Raw genomic sequence first — 22,841 nt, 5'->3', positions numbered from 1 at the left:
CTTACTTAAATATTTCAGTCCATACCTGTCTTCCCGTCACTAAAATCTGTATTTTGATTAGCTATTCCTTAGTAAAATTTTCTAATGCATGCTTGATTTTTCTCTATCTAGATTCCTACCTCCTTGAGGGTAGAGACCAAGCCTTTTGGTATTCTCTCAAGACGTGATAGAAAAGTTCGGTTTTGTTTTGGTTTTTTGATTGGGGTCTAATTGCTTCACAGTGTTGTGTTAATTTCTGCTGTACAACAAAGTGAACGAGCTGTAACATATATCCTCACCGCCGTCCCACCCTGCCAGGTCATCACAGCACCAAGCTGAGCTCCCTGTGCTAGATAACAGGTCCCCACTGGCTATTTGTTTTGTGCATGGTAGTGTATATAAGTCCCTGTTACTCTTTCAATTCAATTCTTGATATTTCACTCTCTTCTCAGACCAGTATTCTTTAAGGAAACTTCCCCCCACCACCTAATTCCTCACCCAACAAAATGAAGTAAATCCACTTGAAAGAAACTTGATATCAAACTTATTATAATGACATAGTGACAGTTCTTTGCAGTATTTTTGCACTTACTCAGATGCCATCTTCCTGGAAGTCTTTCTTGAATACCTAATTTGGTCTAAGTGCCTTTACTCTGTTCCCATGGCACCCTGTGAATACCATTACCCTAGCTTTTCCACATTATGTTGACATTATCTGTTCGTGTGTCTGTCTCACCCGTTCTACAGAAAGGGTCTTTGTTTTACTCTTTTTCTTTTTTTTTTTCATCTCTGGTACCTTGCCCCATCTCTAGTGCTCAATTAATGTTTGTTAAACTAAATGACTATATCTTGCTAGTTCTGTTTCCCCCTTCAGAAAGAGAAAACTTTACAACTGTATTTAGGTACCAGAAATTCCAGAAAAACTGAGAAATCTAAATTTTCTCCTTGCTCCAAATTTCCTCTTTTGCTGACCTAGGTATTTAAAATAAAAGGCAATGAAAAATAAAACACAAAATACCACAAATTCTGTTGGTACTCAGCTAGAATTGTAAGGATTTACTGAAATGTTTAGAGATGAAATAACTTAAATACTTAGAGATGAAATATAGTATACTTTCACTTTAAGGGAACATGCAAGGTTGACTTCAGATAAAGCAGAATTGGAAATGAGTTGAAAATGGATGCAACTGAGGGAATAGGACATGAGAGTGGTGTGGGGACAGTTTGTATTCTACTTTTGTATATCTTTGAATTTTTACATAGTAAGGAATTTTAAAATGTTATTTATTTACTTGTTTTTGGCCGTGCAGGGTCTTCGTTACTGCATGCAGTCTTTCCCTAGTTGTGATGCGTGGGCTTCTCCTTGTGGTGGCTTCTCTTGTTGCAGAGCACAAGCTCTAGGGCGCTGAGGCTTTAGTACTTAGTTGCCACTCAGCATGTGGGATCTTCCCAGACTAGGGATCAAACCTGTGTCTCCTGGTGGATTCTTAGCCACTGGATCACCAGGAAGTCCAGTAAGAAGTTTTTAAAGTTAAGGTTTTTCAGAGCATATTGACTTAGTAATTTTGGTCCTGTAGCTGATTATTTCTTAAAGTAAAATGTAAACTTGAAATTGAAATTGTTTGGGACTTAGAATGGTTGAGTTCCTGTCTTTTTTTGTCCCAGGTGCACATTGACTCCATTTTTTGAAACTGTTTTTTAAATTTAAAAATCTACATACTTGTCACAAATTTCCTTGTTTAGGTATTTATCCTGTGTCTTGAAATTAGAAGGACCCTAATGAATGTGCTTTTGTGATGTGACGTTAAGTCCACAGAGAGTCAGTAGGTGTGATGGATTGTACTCTTACTCTTGTTCCTGCCCGGAGCCCAGGAGCAGCGAGAGTAATTGGAATATGTCAAGGCTGGAGTAATGTGCCAAAGGCATTCAGTTTAGTTCACCACCAGCAACACTGCATTTTGAGTTTTTGTTTTGTTTTGTTTTCTCAACATTAAGAATGGGTTGGCACCAAGCTGACCATGCTGATCACCCATTCTACCTTTTATGCCATCAGTCAGCATTTATGAGACTGCTGGCTATGGCTAAGGGTACAGTTGCTGGCTTTAAACGAGAACTTTTCATCTGCATCAAATTAGCTCATGGAACCCACAACTTTGATTTCATAGAACCAGAGTGTATACTTTCTTCTGCAGACTTAGAGATGATTGAATTCTTTTTTTTTTTAATTTTAAAATCTTTAATTCTTACATGCGTTCCCAAACATGAACCCCCCTCTCACCTCCCTCCCCATAACATCTCTCTGGGTCATCCCCATGCACCAGCCCCAAGCATGCTGTATCCTGCGTCAGACATAGACTGGCGATTCAATTCTTACATGATAGTATACATGTTAGAATGCCATTCTCCCAAATCATCCCACCCTCTCCCTCTCCCTCTGAGTCCAAAAGTCCGTTATACACATCTGTGTCTTTTTTCCTGTCTTGCATACAGGGTTGTCATTGCCATCTTCCTAAATTCCATATATATGTGTTAGTATACTGTATTGGTGTTTTTATTTCTGGCTTACTTCACTCTGTATAATCGGCTCCAGTTTCATCCATCTCATCAGAACTGATTCAAATGAATTCTTTTTTATGGCTGAGTAATACTCCATTGTGTATATGTACCACAGCTTTCTTATCCATTCATCTGCTGATGGACATCTAGGTTGTTTCCATGTCCTGGCTATTATAAACAGTGCTGCGATGAACATTGGGGTACATGTGTCTCTTTCAGTTCTGGTTTCCTTGGTGTGTATGCCCAGTAGTGGGATTGCTGGGTCATAAGGTAGTTCTATTTGCAATTTTTAAAGGAATCTCCACACTGTTCTCCATAGTGGCTGTACTAGTTTGCATTCCCACCAACAGTGTAGGAGGGTTCCCTTTTCTCCACACCCTCTCCAGCATTTATTGCTTGCAGATTTTTGGATCGCAGCCATTCTGACTGGTGTGAAGTGGTACCTCATTGTGGTTTTGATTTGCATTTCTCTAATAATGAGTGATGTTGAGCATCTTTTCATGTGTTTGTTAGCCATCCGTATGTCTTCTTTGGAGAAATGTCTATTTAGTTCTTTGGCCCATTTTTTGATTGGGTCGTTTATTTTTCTGGAGTTGAGCTGCATAAGTTGCTTGTATATTTTTGAGATTAGTTGTTTGTCAGTTGCTTCATTTGCTATTATTTTCTCCCATTCAGAAGGCTGTCTTTTCACCTTGCTTATATTTTCCTTTGTTGTGCAGAAGCTTTTAATTTTAATTAGATCCCATTTGTTTATTTTTGCTTTTATTTCCAGAATTCTGGGAGGTGGATCATAGAGGATCCTGCTGTGATTTATGTCGGAGAGTGTTTTGCCTATGTTCTCCTCTAGGAGTTTTATAGTTTCTGATCTTACATTTAGATCTTTAATCCATTTTGAGTTAATTTTTGTGTGTGGTGTTAGAAAGTGATCTAGTTTCATTCTTTTACAAGTGGTTGACCAGTTTTCCCAGCACCACTTGTTAAAGAGATTGTCTTTACTCCATTGTATATTCTTGCCTCCTTTGTCAAAGATAAGGTGTCCATATGTGTGTGGATTTACCTCTGGGCTTTCTATTTTGTTCTATGAGGCCACCATCACCCTAATACCAAAACCTGACAAAGATGTCACAAAAAAAGAAAACTACAGGCCAATATCACTGATGAACATAGATGCAAAAATCCTCAACAAAATTCTAGCAATCAGGATCCAACAACACATTAAAAAGATCATACACCATGACCAAGTGGGCTTTATCCCAGGGATGCAAGGATTCTTCAATATCCGCAAATCAATCAATATAATTCACCACATTAACAAATTGAAAAATAAAAACCATGTGATTATCTCAATAGATGCAGAGAAGGCCTTTGACAAAATTCAACATCCATTTATGATAAAAACTCTCCAGAAAGCAGGAATAGAAGGAACATACCTCAACATAATAAAAGCTATATATGACAAACCCACAGCAAACATTATCCTCAATGGTGAAAAATTGAAAGCATTTCCCCTAAAGTCAGGAACAAGACAAGGGTGTCCACTTTCACCGCTACTATTCAACATAGTTCTGGAAGTTTTGGCCACAGCAATCATAGCAGAAAAAGAAATAAAAGGAATCCAAATTGGAAAAGAAGAAGTAAAACTCTCACTGTTTGCAGATGACATGATCCTCTACATGGAAAACCCTAAAGACCACCAGAAAATTACTAGAGCTCATCAATGAATATAGTAAAGTTGCAGGATATAAAATCAACACACAGAAATCCCTTGCATTCCTATACACTAATAATGAGAAAGTAGAAAAAGAAATTAAGGAAACAATTCCATTCACCATTGCAACGAAAAGAATAAAATACTTAGGAATATATCTACCTAAAGAAACTAAAGACCTATATATAGAAAACTATAAAACACTGGTGAAAGAAATCAAAGAGGACACTAATAGATGGAGAAATATACCATGTTCATGGATTGGAAGAATCAATATAGTGAAAATGAGTATACTACCCAAAGCAATTTACAAATTCAATGCAATCCCTATCAAGCTACCAGCCACATTTTTCACAGAACTAGAACAAATAATTTCAAGATTTGTATGGAAATACAAAAAACCTCGAATAGCCAAAGCAATCTTGAGAAAGAAGAATGGAACTGGAGGAATCAACTTGCCTGACTTCAGGCTCTACTACAAAGCCACAGTCATCAAGACAGTATGGTACTGGCACAAAGACAGACATAGAGATGATTGAATTCTTTCTCGCCAAGCAGTCATTTCCTCTGCCTTCACATCTTATTTATTCAAATGCTCCCTTGACTGCTCCGAACCTGTTAATTTGTTAAATCAAAGGCATAATACAGTATTCCAGGCTATGACGGCCCTTGATGGCCTTCCTTCTAAGATGTGCAAAAGGGAATTTTGATAACTCCTCAGGGTTTTCTAATTCACTTATTTGCCTCATTCCCTGCAGTCTTTTTCAAGGATATAGTACCTGGACAGCATAATACCCCCGAGAAGGTACAAAGATAACTATCAGTCAAATAAGCAGACTGATGATCTCTTCATCAAAGAAAGAACAGCATTCATTGCAGCTCATTTTCCTATTTAATTTAAAACCTCTACTAGTTCACTTTAGTGTTTGAAATCCTAAATATGCTTCCTTTGTCTGTGAAGAGATAAAAGCTTAAACTTTGGATGACAGAACCTACAAAAGGCAAAAAGATAGGCCCATATGGAGTATATTAATATTTGTTCTACTATAAAATAGTTCAGTGGGAAAGAAAAATGAGACTTTTCTACCCCGAGAGGCCTATTAAATTCCAACAAAGTGTTTGTTAATATAATTCAGAAAGAATAAAGCAAAACCATTTCTAAATGAAAATTTTAATTCCCTCTTTTAGGCACTGATTGTTTCATATTCAAAATTAGTTTGCTAAGAATGTTTCTAAACTCCTAGCAGTACTAAATACCATGGGAAATTCTTGTGAACATTTGTGGAAAACCTGACTGTGTCTGTTCTTTAACGTGAAAGAGGCAAAATGTTTCCCTTCAGTGGTAGAATGATGAATTCTCAACTCGTAAAGGTGAAAATATAAATATCAGGATTTTACCCACTGTATAATGCTCATAATCTTCCAAGCATGATGCTAGTCACTGTACAAAAGAAATAGAAGGTATTGTCCCTGCCCTGCACAGGCTTCTCTTAGCTGTGGGAAATGAGATTTAAATGCATGAAATAATTAGAGAGGAGCTGAAGACTTAACCTCCTTATAACAGTAAGTTATAAGCATCTTCTCATGTACCTTCAGAATCAAACTTTACACTTATGCATGATTTCATTCTTTAAAAGTACTTTAGTAGGTTTGGGGTGGGAGTGGTTTAAAAGGGAAGATCAGAGTATACACTATATCTAATGAGAAGCTTGAATTAATATTAGTAAATATGAAACTTCCCTTAGCAAAATAGTAATACTTACACTTGTTTCTTTAAAAATATTTATTTATTTGGCTGCACCAGGTCTTAGTTGTGGCATTTGGGATCTAGTTCCCTGACCAGGGATCAAACCCAGGTCCCCCCCTGCATTGAGAGCACAGAGTGTTAGTCACTGGACCACCAGGGAAGTCCTGCATACTTCTTATTAATATAATTTTGAAAGCAGAAGTCTCTAGTTTTTATTGCTGCCTTTTCAGTAGGCAGTGTTTTGTTTTGTTTTTTTTCATTTTATGAAAGTGGAAAGTAAAAGTGAAAGTCGCTCAGTAGGGTCCAACTCTTTGTGACCCCATGGATCGTTGGTCTGCCAGGCTCCTTTGTGAATGGAATTCTCCAGGCAAGAATACTGGATTGGGTAGCCATTCCCTTCTCCAGGGAGTCTTCCCAACCCAGGGATCAAACCTGGGTCTCCCACATTGAAGGCAGGTTCCACCAGGGAAGCCATTTTATGCTTACATGCCAATTGCACCATCTTACATTTCCAAGGATGTTCATGTTTTGTCAAGAAAAAATATTCTCAGCAAAGCCCAAGCCCAACTTAAATGAGCAAATGAATGACTCTCATAATAAAATTAATAATCTGAATATTGAATAATGAATTTCCTAAGAAGTGTTTCTGTTTCATAAATAATAGTTCGTTTGTTTTGAGATCTGTGTTGGTAACATGAACATGGTCATAGCACAAATAGAGATTAAGAGTAAACATCTTCCATTTTTCATCTAGTAGAACATGCTCGGGGCAGAAATATGGTCCATGGACGTCCTAACAGAAACAACATCTTAATTGGCAATGTCTTAGTTCTGAAGTCACATTCACATGATTCATTGTCATTATTTTAACTACAAAGATAAATGAATAAATGTTTTCAGAGAAGGAAAGTATTTATAAACCTTTTAAATCACCACATATGTCACATACAAAGGGAAAAGGAAGAAAAGGGAAGATAAGATCAATGTGCGGAACATTGTAGAAACGTCACAGAGCTCTTCATCATTAGAGCAGAGTCTGAATTTCTCCTCTGCTGCTTATTTTGTGACTTTAGTCAAGTTCCGTAACATCTCTGGCTTTATTTTTTTCCCTCCCTCAGAGGATAGTGAGGAGGACTAAGCTAATAGTATACAGTGCTAGGTAGAATTAGCACGCGTTCAGTTGTGTCAAACTCTTTGCAGCCCTGTGAATTGTAGCCCACCAGGCTCCTCTGTCCATAGAATTTTCCAGGCAAGAATACTGGAGCAGGTTGCCATTTCCTACTCCAAATTATGATTAGAGAGACAAGCATAAACCCTGACTGTCCTAGGCAAAGCAGGAGTAGAGTGACTGCAGTGATCACTCAGATCCCTTCTTGCATTTCCAGTAGTTGGTTTTGTGAATTCCCACTCCTCTGATAAAGATGATTTGTTACAAAGCATTGTTGTACATAGTTAGTAATGTATATGCTGATATTAAAATTATCTGGCAACTAAGACAGTATTTGATATTAATGTCCATAATTGCTGCTAAGGTAATATTAAGTTCAGTTGGCTTTTATGGGTTAGCCAGAGAACCCAGGCAACACATAAAGTGTTATTTTCCTAAAAAATTGTGTTCTAAGTCCAAATAGCTAATTTTGAATTAGTCTGTTTTTATGTTAGAAAGTATCTGTTTTTGCATTTGTTCAGCCTAAAACAATCTCCTTCAGGTTCCCAGGTGCATTCTGTATTCTAATATCTCTGTATTTTACCTTAAAGTCTGTATTTACCTATTTCTGCCACAGTGTGACTTGTTATTTCACACTGTTCAGCTTTATCTCCTCCTGATCTATGACTTTTGAGAGGAAAAGAGTACTGATTCTCTTGTATATAAGCAAGCGTATCTCCTTGTCACCTAAGTTGTTCATTCTGAAAATTTTCCTTCTCTTGATAATTCCCTTCATGAGGTTTGGTGCTCTAGCTACTTTTTCAATATATATATAGAGAGAGAGGGAGAGAGAAGCATATATATATATGAGTTTACAAAATGGTAATAGCAAATACTTATATAACATATATTCTGAGCCATGCACTCTACTAGGCACTTCAGGTACATGAGCTCACTGAATACTCACCACAACCCAGTGAGGTAAGTTATAACTAGCTTCCACTTACAGATGAGGCAGTTGATGTGGAGAATTTGACCGACTGGTCCAAGTCCACACGGCAGGATGGATTCTGGATCCAGTGCTGCTGCTGCTGCTGCTAAGTCACGTCAGTCGTGTCCGACTCTGTGTGACCCCATAGACGGCACCCAGCAGGCTCCTCTGTCCCTGGGATTCTCCAGGCAAGAACACTGGAGTGGGTTGCCATTTCCTTCTCCAATGCATGAAAGTGAAAAGTGAAAGTGAAGTTGCTCAGTCATGTCTGACTCTTAGTGACCCCATGAACTGCAGCCTACCACGCTCCTCCATCCATGGGATTCTCCAGGCAAGAGTACTGGAGTGGGTTGCCATTGCCTTCTCCGTGAACACTGCTAACCACTGTATTTTACAAGAATACATTTGACACTGTTTTGCTCTTAGTGAGCGCCATAATATTTAGGATGTAGTTTTTTGAAGATTTACAGCCGCCTCTTCTCTCTGGTTTCGTTAGCTCTTCATACTTCTTCCAGTCTGGTGTTCTGCCTCTAAAGGTCATTCATTCCACAGAGTTTACTTAGGATCTGTGCCTACTGAAGTTAAGTAGGAATCCAGGCAAGGACATAAATATATCCCAAGAGAAGGACTCAGTGCTATGGAATTTCAGCAGTGGGAGGTTATTTTTCTAGTTGGGGAGGGAAGCTTTATTTCTTATTTTATTTTTTACCACGCCATGAGGCATATGTGGTCTTAGTTCCCCAACCAGAGATCGAACCCATGCCCGCTGTGTTGGAAACTCCCAGTGTTAATGGCTGGACTGCTATGGAAGTTCCAGGGAAGTTTTATAATGGATAAAATTTTGTTTCTTGCAATCCACAGAAAATGCCATTTCAGCAAAAGGGAGTTGTTATTGTTCAGTTGCTAAATTGTATCCAACTCTTTGCAACTGCATGGACTGCAGTTTGCTAGACTTCCCTGTCCTTCACTGAATAAATGAGAAAACTCAGGATTAGGCGATAGTAATAGTTGTCAGAAATAGTAAGAAAATTCACAGAAAAAGTAAGAATGTTTCTGGAGCAAAGAGTTTATGGATGGCAATAATGGAAAATAAGGTTGAAAATTTGAGATTATGGTAAGATCATAAAAGGGTCTTGAAGTCCAGACTAAAGAGTGCAGTTTATTCTACAGAATGAAGATTTTCAACAGTTTTCCCATTCCCAACAAACTCCAGAGGTGTGATACATTGCTCAGACGCAGCATCATGTAACGTGGAAGGGCTTGAGCTTTGGTTTCCCCACTCATTGCCTGTATCAGGTTGATTAAAAGTAATTTCTCATCTGTTTTCGCATCTGTAAAAAGAGGCCAAGGATAGACCTCTACCCTTCCCTGTCCCCAGTAGTGTCTTATTATTATAATATCATCATCTCTTGTGGCTGTGGACTACTGGGGCAGGAAGTATCAGGTTATCCATGAGAGGATCAGAACCTGGTGGAATCTAGTGCTGAATCTCTTTCATGATTCTAATACCAACTCATTCTTCTAAGTAAGGACAATGTAGCCATATGGTGGCAATGTGGCCATAATTGAAATCCCAGGATAACCACCCAATCAGTTCCGTTCAGTGGCTCAGTCGTGTCCGACCTTTGCAACCCCATGAACCGCAGCATGCCAGGCCTCCCTGTCTATCACCATCTCCCGGAGTTTACCCAAACTCACGTCCATTGAGTCGATGATGCCATCCAACCATCTCATCCTCTGTCGTCCCCTTTTCCTACCCTCAATCTTTCCCAGCATCAGGGTCTTTTCAAATGAGTCAGCTCTTCACATCAGGTGGCCAAAGTTTTGGAGTTTCAGCTTCAACATCAGGCCTTCCAATGAACACCCAGGACTGATCTCCTTTAGGATGGACTGGTTGGATCTCCTTGCAGTCAAGGGACTGTCAATCGCTGAGCAAGTTAATTGACTTAGCCTTGAGCAAGTTACTTAATTCCTTGGGGGAGCCTTATTGTTCTTGCCTATAAAATGAGGATAATGTTTCTTCTTTTCACAGTAGTTATAATGTTTAAATACCTGGCACATAGTAGGCCCCTATTGTATGGTGCAGTTATGTCTTTTTTTAATTATGAAAGTGAAAGTTGCTCAGTCGTGTCCGACTCTCCGCAACCCCATGAAGTGTATATTCCTTGGAATTCTCTAGGCCAGAATACTGGAATGGGAAGCCTTTCCCTTTTCCAGGAGATATTCAACCCCAGGATCGAACCCAGATCTCCTGCATTGCAGGCGGATTCTTTATCGCTGAGCCACAGGGAAGCCCAAGAATACTGGAGTGACTAGCCTATCCCTTCTCCAGGGGATCTTCCTGACCCAGGAATCATACCAGGGTCTCCTGCATTGCAGGTGGATTCTTTACCAACTGAGCTATCAGGGAAGCCTTTAATTATGACATTAAGTCAAATCCTATTCCCAGATGGCATCTCAAAGGAAAGAGCTAAGCAATGAAGAAGTTTTAACAGGTTGTCTGATTTCACGCACATTTTCCCTCCTTCATCAGGATTTAAATCCACCAGCTTCCAACGGACAAGTAAGGATCCCTGAATTCTTTCTGTGTGACTCTCCTGCCCCTGTCTGTTCGTGGGCTCCTGTCTGTCAGCTTGGGTTGAGTGGAAACTGTGAAGAGAATGATAAAGGAAATGTGAAGGAAGACCTGTAGTTCATGGAGTTATTCTTTCTAGTTGTAAAAATATCTAGTTTAACTTTAGGAGTTGATTAATATAGTGAAAGAGGGAAGTTGAAACAGGTGATTTTTTGAGATTCCTTTTTAGCCCCGTATGCTCAGTCACTCAGTAGTGTCTGACTCTCTGTGACCCCATGAACTGTATCCCTCCAGGCTCGTCTCTCTGTGGAATTTCCCAGGCAAGAATATTGGAGTGGGTTGCCATTGCTTACTCCAGGGGATCCTCCTGACCCAGGGATCAAATATGGGACTTTAGTCCTGGGATTACCTTTTTTGTGATACAGTACTGTATTATGCTATTATAGCTTAGATTATAGGATCTTAAAATTGAGACACTTTCCTAAATCCATATTTATGATTCATTCTCTGGAGAGGTATAATTGGGCGCCAGGCCAGTAAACAAAGAAGGTGAAACAACTGCCTGCCTCATTAGAGGCATGATATGCCAGAGCCCCGTGGAGCAAGACATTCAGAAAGAGAGCTCTTTTCCATCCTGTCAAGCCTGATGCTGTTAGGACCAGAGAAGCTGAGCCTTCTTTTTCTAGTGTTCTGGTTAAGGATATTACTCCTGTGCAGAGGAATTTTCACAACATCTGCTTTAAAAAAAATCTTATAACACAGCTATGTAAAAGCACTGACTTGAAAAGCATAAAAACTATCTTTAAAGAAGTTTGTGAGAATGAAATCTTGGTTGGCTATGACCCTGGGATATTCAGCCAGACAATATTGACCTGAGTGATTCAATCATTAAAATTTTTTTTCCTATTTAAAAAAATAGATGTTTAGCACCATTCTTCTTTTTTATCTTAAAAATAAGTGTCTGTGTTAGTTCTGCATAACAAAGCTAATCAAACTTGTGATTTTTGTACCATATAGGGAAATATGTAAAAGCAGAAAGTAAAGATTGTTGCATTTTTTAGAAGGGGTGTTTAAAGGAAGTCAAAAAATGATGAGACCATCATTCAGTATTTGAAGTAAAAAGACAAAATTGATTTTATTGCTCATCATTGTAAAGAAGCTAAGCTGGGAGCAGGCAAAACCTCTGTAAGCAGAGCAACTATTGGTCTTTTATAGGGTTTCAGGGATGCATGGAGTTCAGGGATGGGCAGATGTCCAAAAGCTTGAGTAGATGGACCTCCTGTATTGAGGTCTGGATACTTGGGTGTGAACACTATTGTTAGTTGGTCCTCAAAGGTGTATTTATTGGACCCAATGTATTCCTAATTACCTACTTCAGGAGCAAGGACTATCATTGATTGACTTCCTTCTAAATGCTTTCAATAAGGCAAGTTGTTTATTGATTGAATGAACATAAAACCAGTTCTGGTGCCTTCTTGTTACCATAGCCAAAGAACAGTCTTTTCCTGGAAGTGTGGGATCTTTTACTTTCTCAATCTCCACTTTGTTCCTCACTCAGTCAAGGCTGCACGGTATCATAAAGGATAATTCAGAACTTCACTTTTGTTGTCAATTCTTCCTCAAAGTAGTGTATCTGATTTTCAATTTGAGTCCGTCGGAATCAGACGAAGGGTCTTTGAATTATTTATTGAAACATCTGATGGGACAGTGCCTGGGTTGAAACATTTCAGACATTGGATAATAAACATTAAATATGAGATAAACAAGACTAATTAGAAGGAACTTCTAATCGTAAGAAGGAACTTCCCTGGTGAATCAGTGGTAAAGAATCCACTTACCAGTGCAGAGACTCAGGAGATATGGGTTTGGTCCCTGAGTTGAAAAGATCCCCTGGAGAAGGAAATGGCAAGCTGCTCCAGTATTCTTGCCTGGAAAATTTCGTGGACAGAAGAGCCTGGCGGGTTATGATCCATGGGGTCACAAAAGAGTCAGACTTGACTTAGCAACTACACAACAAGAAGGAACTAGAATGTATTTCACTACCATAACCTGAGATTTTTCAGACCTGACCAAGAAAACACATCCCAATGATTTCCTTGGTCTCCAGACTGCCTTTTCTTTTAGCTTAGATACAGATTGTTTGATTTCACTTGTAACATTAATTTGGGTATAATATGAAGTGTCAGCCATCATTCTGCTTGGCCAAAAGAAAGTCCAACACCGTTCTTTTATCTGTAACAATAGCTGTTACTTTGCTGGACTTGGTTGGAAGCTGTTTACTCTGTGTGCTCATCTCTTTGCTCTGAGAATCTTGAGTTAATAATCAGCCTCTGTGAGTCATCTGCTTTGGGAAGTGCTCTGGAGAACTTCAATTGAGGTTCCCTATGGTGTTACTTTCCAGCTCTGTGTAAAGGTCTATTCCATTTTTCCCCCCAGAGAACAGAAGAGTATGTTGCTAGTTCAGGCTCATTCAGAGATTATGTATTATTCATCATCATAGACTCAGCATCCAGTCCTTGCCTGGTACAGTAAATATTTATAAAATGAATATTCAGCTTTATATTATTCTTGGATTATTTTTGGCATTTCAGTTATGTTTCTTCATTTAGAGTCTGATCTCACTGAAAGCAATAATCATGTCTTATTCTTCTCTTGCTGCTCCAGAAAGCTCATCACAGTGTTTTCTGTGTTAGATATAGATAAATATTTGTTAAATTGGATTCAGGATGTATTGAGTGTACTTTGTTTGGGTAATAAGGCAAATACTTGACAAGATTCCTCATCTAAAAGAGAGAATAAATCCATTGGAGTGGTGAAATATATACATAAAATTACTTGAATATGGTGCTATTTTTAAAGAAGTATTAAATGTTTAGCAAATACAAATAAAATATTCTGTAATTGACTACTTAAGTGTTATAACTAGGTGTTTTGGAAACAGCTTAACCACTTAAATAGAATGTTAAACTTTATTCCTTTTAATGGATTTTTAAATTTTATTTTATATTGGAGTATAGTTGGTTTACAATATTATGTTAGTTTCTGGTGTACAGCAAAGTGATTCAGTTATACATATATCTATTCCTTTTCAGATTCTTTTCTCATATAGGTTATTAGAGTATTGAGTTGAGTTTGCTGTGCTATACAGTAGGTCCTTGTTGGTTATCTTTTTTATATATAGTAGTGTGTATATGTTAATCCCAACCTCCTAATTTATCCCCTTCCCCCCTTCCCCTTTGATATGATGTTTGTTTTCTAATTCTGTGAGTCTGTTTCTGTTTTGTAAATAAGTTCATTTGTATCTCTTTTTGATTCCACATATAAGTGATATATTTGTCTTTCTCTGACTTACTTCCCTTAGTATGATAATCTCTAGTTGCATCCGTGTTGCTGCAAATGGCATTAGTTCGTTATTTGTATGGCTGAGTAGTCTTCTGTTGTTTATAGGTACTACGTCTTCTTAATCTGTTCATCTGTCAGTGGACATTTAGGTTGCTTTCATGTCTTGGCTATTGTAAGTAGTGCTTATGTGAATATTGGGGTGCATGTAATCTGTTCAGTTATGGTTTTCTACAGATACATGTCCAGGAATGGGGTTGCAAGGTCATATAGTAGCTCTATTTTGTTGTTTTTAAGGAATCTCCATACTGTTCTCCATAGTGGTTGTACCAGTTTACATTCCCACCAACAGTGTGGAGGGTTTCCTTTTCACAGATCCTCTCTGTATCTTTTGATGATGACCATTCTGACTGGTGTAAGGTGAAACCTCACTGTAGTTTTGATTTGCATTTCTCTAATAATTAGCAGTGTTGAGCCTCTTTCAGGTGCTTCTTGGTCATCTGTATGTCTACTTTGGAGAAATGTCTATTTAGATCTTCTGTCCTTTTTTTTTTTTTTTTTTTTTTGAGGTGTATAAGCTGTTTGTATATTTTGGAGATTAACCCCTTGTCAGTTGCATCATTTGCAAGTATTTTCTTCCATTCCATGAGTTGTCTTTTCATTTTGTTTATGATTTCCTTTGCTGTGCAAAAACATTTAATTAGGTCCCATTTGTTTATTTTTGTTTTTATTTCCATTACTATAGGAGATAGATACAAAAAATATTGCTTCAATTCATATTAAAGAGTGTTCTGCCTATGTTTTCCTCTAGGAGATTTATAGTATTTGACCTTGCATTTAGGTCTTTAATCCATTTTCAGTTTATCTTTGTGTATGGTGTTGCAGACTGTTCATTCTTTTACATGTAGCTGTCCACTTTTCACAGCGCCACTTTATTGGAGAGACTGTCTTGTCTCCCTTGTATATTCTTGCCTTCTGTGTAGTAGATTAAGTGAGCATAGGTACATAGGTTTGTTTCTGGGCTCTCTGTCCTATTTCATTGATCTATATGTCTGTTTTTGTGCCAGTACCATAATGTTTTGATTACTGTGTCTTTGTCTTATAGGTTGGAGTCAGGGAGTCTGACAGTCTAAAATCCGCATACTCTTAGATTACCACCGTAAATATTTTGGTGTGCTATTTTAAAAAATTATTTCCCAGACTTGAGTAATGTATTAGAAAGGCATTCAATAAATATTAATAGTTTTAAGTGATTGAATAGTCCTTTTTCCACTGAAATGTTTCTGTGGGCAACAAAGTCTTCCTATTTGAAAAGGGAAGGTATAGAAGCAGAGCCATCTTCAGGCTACAGGCAGAGGGTGAGGAAGGAACACTTGAGGTGTTCAGGACTTAATCTCTGCTGATTGTATATTTTCCTAATATTCTATGGATATTAGCATCTTTAAAATAATTTTATTTAGCATGTAGTTCAGTTCAGTTTAGTCACTGAGTTGTGTCTGAGTCTGTGACCCCATGGACTGCAGCACGTCAGGCTTCCCTCTCCCTCACCATCTTCTGGAGTTTGCTCAAGTTCATGTCCATTGAGTCAGTGATGCCATCCAACCATCTCATCCTGTCGTCCCTTTCTCTTCCTGCCTTTAATTTTCGCTGGCATCAGCATCTTTTCCAGTGAGTCGGCTTTTTGCAACAGGTGGCCAAAGTATTGGAGCTTCAGTGTCAAGCCTTCCAATGAATATTCTAGGTTGATTTCCTTTAGGATTGACTGGTTTGATCTCCTTGCTATCCGACTGGACTCTCAAAGAATCTTCTCTAGCACCACAGTTCAAAAGTATCAGTTCTTCAGCACTTAGACTTCTTTATGGTCCAACTGTTACATCCGTACATGACTACTAGAAAAACCATAGCTTTGACTATACAGACCTTTGTTGGCAAAGTGATGTCTCTGCTTTTTAATATGCTGTCTAGGTTTGTTATTGCTTTTCTTCCAGGGAGCAAGCATCTTAATTTTGTGGCTGTAGTCACCATCTACAGTGATTTTGGAGCCCAAGAAAATAAATTCTGTCAGTTTCCATTGTTTCCCCATCTATTTCCCATGAAGTGATGGGACTGGATGCCATGATCTTAGATTTTTGAATGTTGAGTTTTAAGCCAACTTTTTCACTCTCCTCTCTTACCCTCACCAAGAGGCTCTTTAGTGTCTCTTTGCTTTCTGCCATTAGAAAGGTGGTATCATTTGCATATCTGAGGTTGTTGATATTTTTCCTGGCAATCTTGATTCTAGCTTGCAATTTATCCACCCCGGCATTTCACATGATTGGGAACCACCCGTGGTGGATTCATGTTGACGTATGGCAAAACCAATACAGTATTGTAAAGTAAAATAAAGTAAAAATAAAAATTAGAAAAATAAAAATAAATAAAATTAATAAAATAATAAAAACAATACAATATTGTAAAGTAAAAAAAAAAAAAGTTAAATAAGCAGGGTGACAATATACAGCCTTGACGTAGTCTTTTCCCAATTTGGAACCCATCCATTGTTCCATATCCAGTTCTAACTGTTGCTTCTTGACCTGCATACAGGTTTCTCAGGAGGAAGCATGTAGTAGGCAGTCAATAACTGTTAATTTCCTCTAGCAGTTTGTATGTTTTATTTCTGTCTTTTATTATTATTATTAAACTAAGAAACATCTTATTTAGTTGGAATTTCTGCTGGATTTTCAGGTTATCATTTCATAATATTAAGTGACCTTAGCTATCACTGGTCTTTGCATGATTGGAATGGAATAACATGGTCACATGACCAGTGGCAAGAATCACTGGGCTAGGGTTAATGTGCTGTGTGCCGTGCTTAGTCACTCAGTCGTGTCCAACTCTTTGCAACCCCATGGACTGTAGCCCACCAAGCTCCTCTGTTCATGGGGATTCTCCAGTCAAGAATACTGGAGTGGGTTGCCATGCCCTCCTCCAGGGGATCTTCCCAACCCAGGGATTGAGCCCAGGTCTCTGCATTGCAGGCGGATTCTTTACCATCTGAGCCACCAGAGAGGCCTGATGTTTTGGCAACAATTATGTATTAAAAAAAAAAGTTCAACTGTATATTAATTATTGAATAGATAAACAACAATGACATATACATGATATAAAAAGTAATAATACAGTGACCACCAGGACACTCACTAGTCAACTTAAGAATCAGGAACTACCAGTAACCTAGTACCTACACCTTTTAAAGCTACCTCCGTGTTCCTTCCTCCTCCTCAAAGCAAACTATTCATTCAGAATTATATAGCTAATGAGTATTTGCTCTTCCCTATGATTTGATGCATTTATTTGAATGCCTAAAAATATGTTTTTAGTTTTACATGGTTTTGAAACTTGTAAAAAATAGAATCATAGTGAATTTGTGCTAAGTGATTTTCTTCTTTTGCTCGGCATTGTGTTTGAGATTCATTCATATGTGTACCTATTATTCACCTATTTTAGTTGGATCAAACCCACATCTCTTGCGCCTCTTGCATTAGCAAGCAGATTCTTTACCACTGAGCCACCTGGGAAGCCTTACATTGTAATTTTTTGCTATTAAAAACCAAGGCTGTCAATATTGTTATCTTGTCTCCTGAACACATTCTAAGGGTTTCTTTTGGATAGAAGAAAGGTCCTTCATTCTAAGAAGGTCTTAACCATTTTTGTGCCATGGACTTCTTGAAAAGTTTTGGTGACTATTATGGTCTCCTTCTTAAAATAAATTTCCTTCATTTCCTGCCTTCCCTTACCTCTCACCTCATAAAAATAATTTAGGCCAAAGAAAAAATGCTTTTATCTGTATATCAGGAGTAGATTGAATTCTTGTTAACTAATAATCCTAAATTATTCTTAGCAGACATTTAAATATTATATTTTAATGAGTAGCATTTCCAGTCTGAAAACTGGATTAAGGAAGCACATTTTTATAGGGAAAATGAATTCTGCTTTTGTAAGTTACGGCTTAGGAAGAAATGTGCTAATTTGCTATTCCTCGTGTTTATTTGTATCATATTTCTAAGCATTCCTCTCCCAAAGAAATCATCTTTCTTCACATGATACACAAGGCTGTTACTGGCAATGGGGCATTGAGGGGATGCTCATGGATGAGAATGTTGATTCTAGCTCAGAAAAGGAACTGGCCAAGGAAATCAATTGTCCAAAGCAAATATATATTCTTGTGTTTTATATATTTATTTGGATTCCAAATAATACACCTAGAACATGCATAGCTAGCTGGGGCTACAGATTTGCCTTTTCAGGAGGTATATTTACCCAAAGAAGGTATGCATATTTCATAAAAACAAACAGACCATGTGAAAATACAGTCAACGCTTGGTTATGTTTTTGATGTGTTTTCCCAGTAAAAAAGCATACATTCCTTATCATTTAGTTTGAAAATAAAACATGTTGCATTAAGAAGTATCTGATACTTACTGTGATTTTAATGATCCATTTATACACAGTGTTCCAAGAAACACTGATATCCTTTGTTAACTTTGCCAAAACCAGGAAGTTCAAACCTGCTTGAACTTTAAGTCATCACAATACCTTTTAAAAGAAACTGTATGGAGCACTGTTACCACTATTTAGTAATAGTTTCTTTAGGTATTCAATTATGTGGTATTGATTTTTATTTACCTTAATTATTAATTATTTATTTGCTTTAGAAGGAAATTTGTCTCCAGCTTCAGCAGAGCATTAATAAAATTAGGCATGGTAGAGAGTACCTTCCAAGAGAAAGGAACTTAATGTGAAACAATACTTTTTTTTTCTTTTTTAAACAGAGACTTTAGCTTCATTTGTAATAACTTTTAGTTAAAACACAGAAAATTTTAAATTTCATTCCTTCTCTCCATTGCCGCCTTCTGTTTCTGTGCTCTATTTTTCCCATGGTATCTATCATCTTTTAATATACTGTGTTATTTATTTGTGCTTTTACATTTTTTATTTGTTTCTTCCCTGTGGAATGTTAGCTGTGAAAGGGCAAAAATATTTGTTTATTTGTATGTGGTACCTGACCCATAGTAGATGCTCAATAAATATTTGTTGAACGAACAAACCAATAAACAAATATCAAACAACTTATGCATTGAAAAAAAAAAAAGAAATTGCATGGGAAGAGAACTTAAATTCAATTATGAGACTTAAGAATGTGGGAGAGGCGGAGGAAGAAATGCTAAGGTAAGGAGAGCGATCCCTATGTGGTTTATGACCACAGATTTCTTACCTTTGTACTTTAGAACTAAAACAGACCATGGAGACATCAATTCACTCATTTTAAAGAAGTCCAAAGTAAGGCTTAGAAAGTCATGCTTCTATTCCAAATTACCTTTTAAATAAAGGTGGTAAATTCTGAGACAATGTAACAATTCATGATCAATAATGATGGCATTAATATTTATTGAGTGCTTATTATGTTCCAAACATTTGCTTAACCCTTTACAGCTCACTTAATTTCTGCAACTAGCCTGTGAGTCTCCTTTTAGAGATGAGGAAAACTAATACTTAGAGGCTTTTTCACTTGTTGATAGCAACACAGTTACTCAGTGTGGCACCCCACTCCAGTACTCTTGCCTGGAAAATCCCATGGACAGAGGAGCCTGGTAGGCTGCAGTCCTTGGGTCACTAAGAGTCGGACACGACTGAACGACTTCACTTTTTACTTTTATGCATTGGAGAAGGGAATGGCAACCCACTCCAGTGTTCTTGCCTGGAGAATCCCAGGGACAGGGGAGCCTGGTGGGCTGCCATCTCTGGGGTCACACAGAGTCGGATATCACTGAAGTGACTTAGTAGCAGCAGCAGCAGAACCTCTTCAGTACCAGCCATTGGTTTCAGGCTTATCATGTACAAGTGTTTTGCTGGAAACCAAGAGATCAAATAGAAAGAAGACGTGGTTTTCCCCTTCTGGGGAGTTACATATTAGACCCCTGGAATGTAACAGCAAGATGTACATATTAGATCAGTAGCTTTCAAATGTTTTTGACCTCAGTAAGAAATATGTTTGTATTTCAATAAGTACACTCACATTTATCTTGGAGGAGGGCATGGCAACCCACTCCAGTATTCTTACCTGGAGAATTCCGTGGGCAGAGAAGCCTGAAGGGCTATGGTCCATGGTGTCGCAATGAGTAGGACATGACTGAAGCGACTGAGCAAGCAGGTACACACACACACATACATTTATATGTTTTTAAAACATAATTTCATAACTGAAATTAAAGTTTTATGAAATATCCTTACTGTGTGCTTTACATGCTAGTACTTTTTTCTTACATGCTGATACTTTCTATTCTATTTCATTATATTCATTTTATTCTATTCACTGTTTTAAGACCAGTTACATTAAATTTGCTTCATAGCCCATCACCTATTGAAACAGGATATTTTATGTATATTAACAAAAGAGATTTTATGTGTTAGGGGGGATAAAGTGCTCACTACTGATAGTCCTCCAGAGCTCATGTAACTGTTTATTCTGTTATTTATCTCTGTATTGTACTTGCACTGCTAATTTTGCTCTATCAATTTAAACAAATATTTATGGACCCACACTTATGGTAGTGAGGATTTAGCTATCTAACTCCATGCTTTATTTCCCCGACTTTGAACCTCCTAATGCAGTAATGCCCAATTTTTATTTTTATATAATAAATATTGTTTATATTCTATGGCTGTAAATATCACTGATCACAAAGCCACATTGTGTATTACAATACATTTCCTTTCTTTTTATCTATCTTTAATTTTTTCTGGAGATAATTGCCCTGTTTTTTCACTTTCATAGCTTTCTGTATGCGTGTTTGCTCGGTTGCTTCAGTCATGTACAACTCTGTGCAACCCTGTGGACCATAGCCCACCAGGCTCCTCTGTCCAAGGGATTCTCCAGGCAAGAATACTAGAGTGGGTTGCCATGCCCTCCTCAGCTTTCTGTATACCTATCTTTAATTTTTTCCCAAATGTTCCATCATATCTATCATCCACCTATAATTAGTCCCTTCCCCCAAACTCTGTTATATCAGGTAATTTACCAGCTTGCCTTTTTCCTGGAGACTCCACTTCCAGAGGCCTCCAACCTCCAGCTCTGTCTGGACTCTCTTCCCAGCCTACTGTGTCTGTCTCTGGAGCTTTCGCTCACTCTCTCTTTGGTTGGCACTTCTATTATTTGGCTCTCAGGTTTTTCTCTCTATTAAAAAAGATATATATATATATATTTATTTGGCTGCGCCAGGTCTTATTCGCAGCATATAGGATCTTTAGTTGTGGCATGTAAAATCTGGTTCCCTGACCAGGTATCAAGCCCAGGCCCGCTGCCCTGAGATCATGGAGTCTCAGCCTGTGGACCTCCAAGGAAGCTCCTCAGGTCTTTCTCTTTCTTGGTTCTCTCCTTCATTTTGCATCAACACACTTTCAAGAAAGTTCCAAAGGGAACAGGGGAGAATTTTCCTGAGTACTGCCATGTCTTACGATACCTCTAGTTTACCCTCAACCCTCGGTTGATAAATTGGGTGCAGGTTTACAGTCAGAAATATTCTCTCCAGATTTTGAAGGTATCACTAGCTTTTCTCCTACTGCAGTTGTTGAAAAGTCAGATTCTTGTTTCTTCATATATGACCTAGTTTCTTTTAAATCATAGTAAATAGATTTTATGTTCTTTCTGTGTGTCCAGCACTGTTCTAAGTGCTCTGCATTATTTAATGCTCATGTTATCATCTCTGTGAGAGAGGGATTGTTTTCTGTATTCTACAGAAAGGCAACTGAGGCATGGAGAGGCTAAGTAGCTTGGCGGTGGGAGAGGGTGGTTGACTGGGCACTTTACTGTTGGAGGATTGGGGCAGGGGTGGTTGGCTATTTCAGGGGAGCCCTCCAATTCTGAACATCTAACCTCCTCTCTGGGCAGTTAGACTCCTGCCTGTTCGTTGGAACAAAATGAAGGTCTGAAGGAATCCCACTGTTAACTGTGCATGCATGCTAAGTTGCTGCAGTCATGTCCGACTCTTTGCAACCCTATGGACTATAGCCTGCCAGGCCCCTGTGTCCATGCAGTTCTCCAGGCAAGAATACTAGAGTGGGTTGCCATGCCCTCCTCTGGGGGATCTTCCTGACCCAGGGATCAAACCCACTTTCTTAAGTCTCCTGCATTGGCAGGCAGGTTCTTTTCCACTGGTGCCAGCTGGGGAGCCCTTCGGTTGTATGACCTAAGTGTTAATTTAGCCATTCTTGAGGCAGTAAACATTTTGGGTTATTTCCAATTTTTGACCTTTACAGCAGTGATGCAGTGAGTTGAAACGATAGTGGTTTGGCAAAATGTGCACTCCTGCTAAAGTTAAGGCTCATGGTAGTTTCAGGGAGGCCAGAAAAAAAGGCGAAGATACATGTGACAAGTTGAAGAAAAGCTCAGATTTATTTATTTGGTTTTTTTGGCTGTTCTGGGTCTCCTTGCTGCCTGGGCTTTTCTCTAGTCACAGTGCATGGGCTTCTCATATTAGTGGCTTTTCTTGTTGCAGAGCACAGGCTCTAGGTGTGTGGGCTTCGGCAGCTGCAGCTTCTGGGCTCAGTAGTTGTGGCTCCTGGGCTCTAGAACGCAGGCTCAGTAGTGGTGGCGCACAGGCTTATCTGCTCTGCAGCATGTGGGATCATCCTGGACCAGGGATCGAACCCATGTCTCTTGCATTGGTAGGCAGATTCTTTACCACTGAACCACCAGGGAAGCCAGAAAAACTTCATTAATTGCAGAGACATAAAGTATTTCTTTCTGGTGAAAAGAAAACC

General features: G+C 38.4%; 1 protein-coding gene across 4 annotated transcripts in view; it reads left to right on the top strand.

The window, feature by feature from the left end:
• SLC41A2 (solute carrier family 41 member 2) overlaps positions 1-22,841 on the top strand; it is a 148,530-nt gene that overhangs the window by 122,202 nt on the left and 3,487 nt on the right. The gene's annotated exons all lie outside the window — the stretch shown is intronic.

Source organism: Ovis canadensis, chromosome 3, assembly GCF_042477335.2.
Source record: "Ovis canadensis isolate MfBH-ARS-UI-01 breed Bighorn chromosome 3, ARS-UI_OviCan_v2, whole genome shotgun sequence".
NCBI lineage: Eukaryota > Metazoa > Chordata > Mammalia > Artiodactyla > Bovidae > Ovis > Ovis canadensis.
This window is presented reverse-complemented; position numbering and strand designations above follow the sequence as displayed.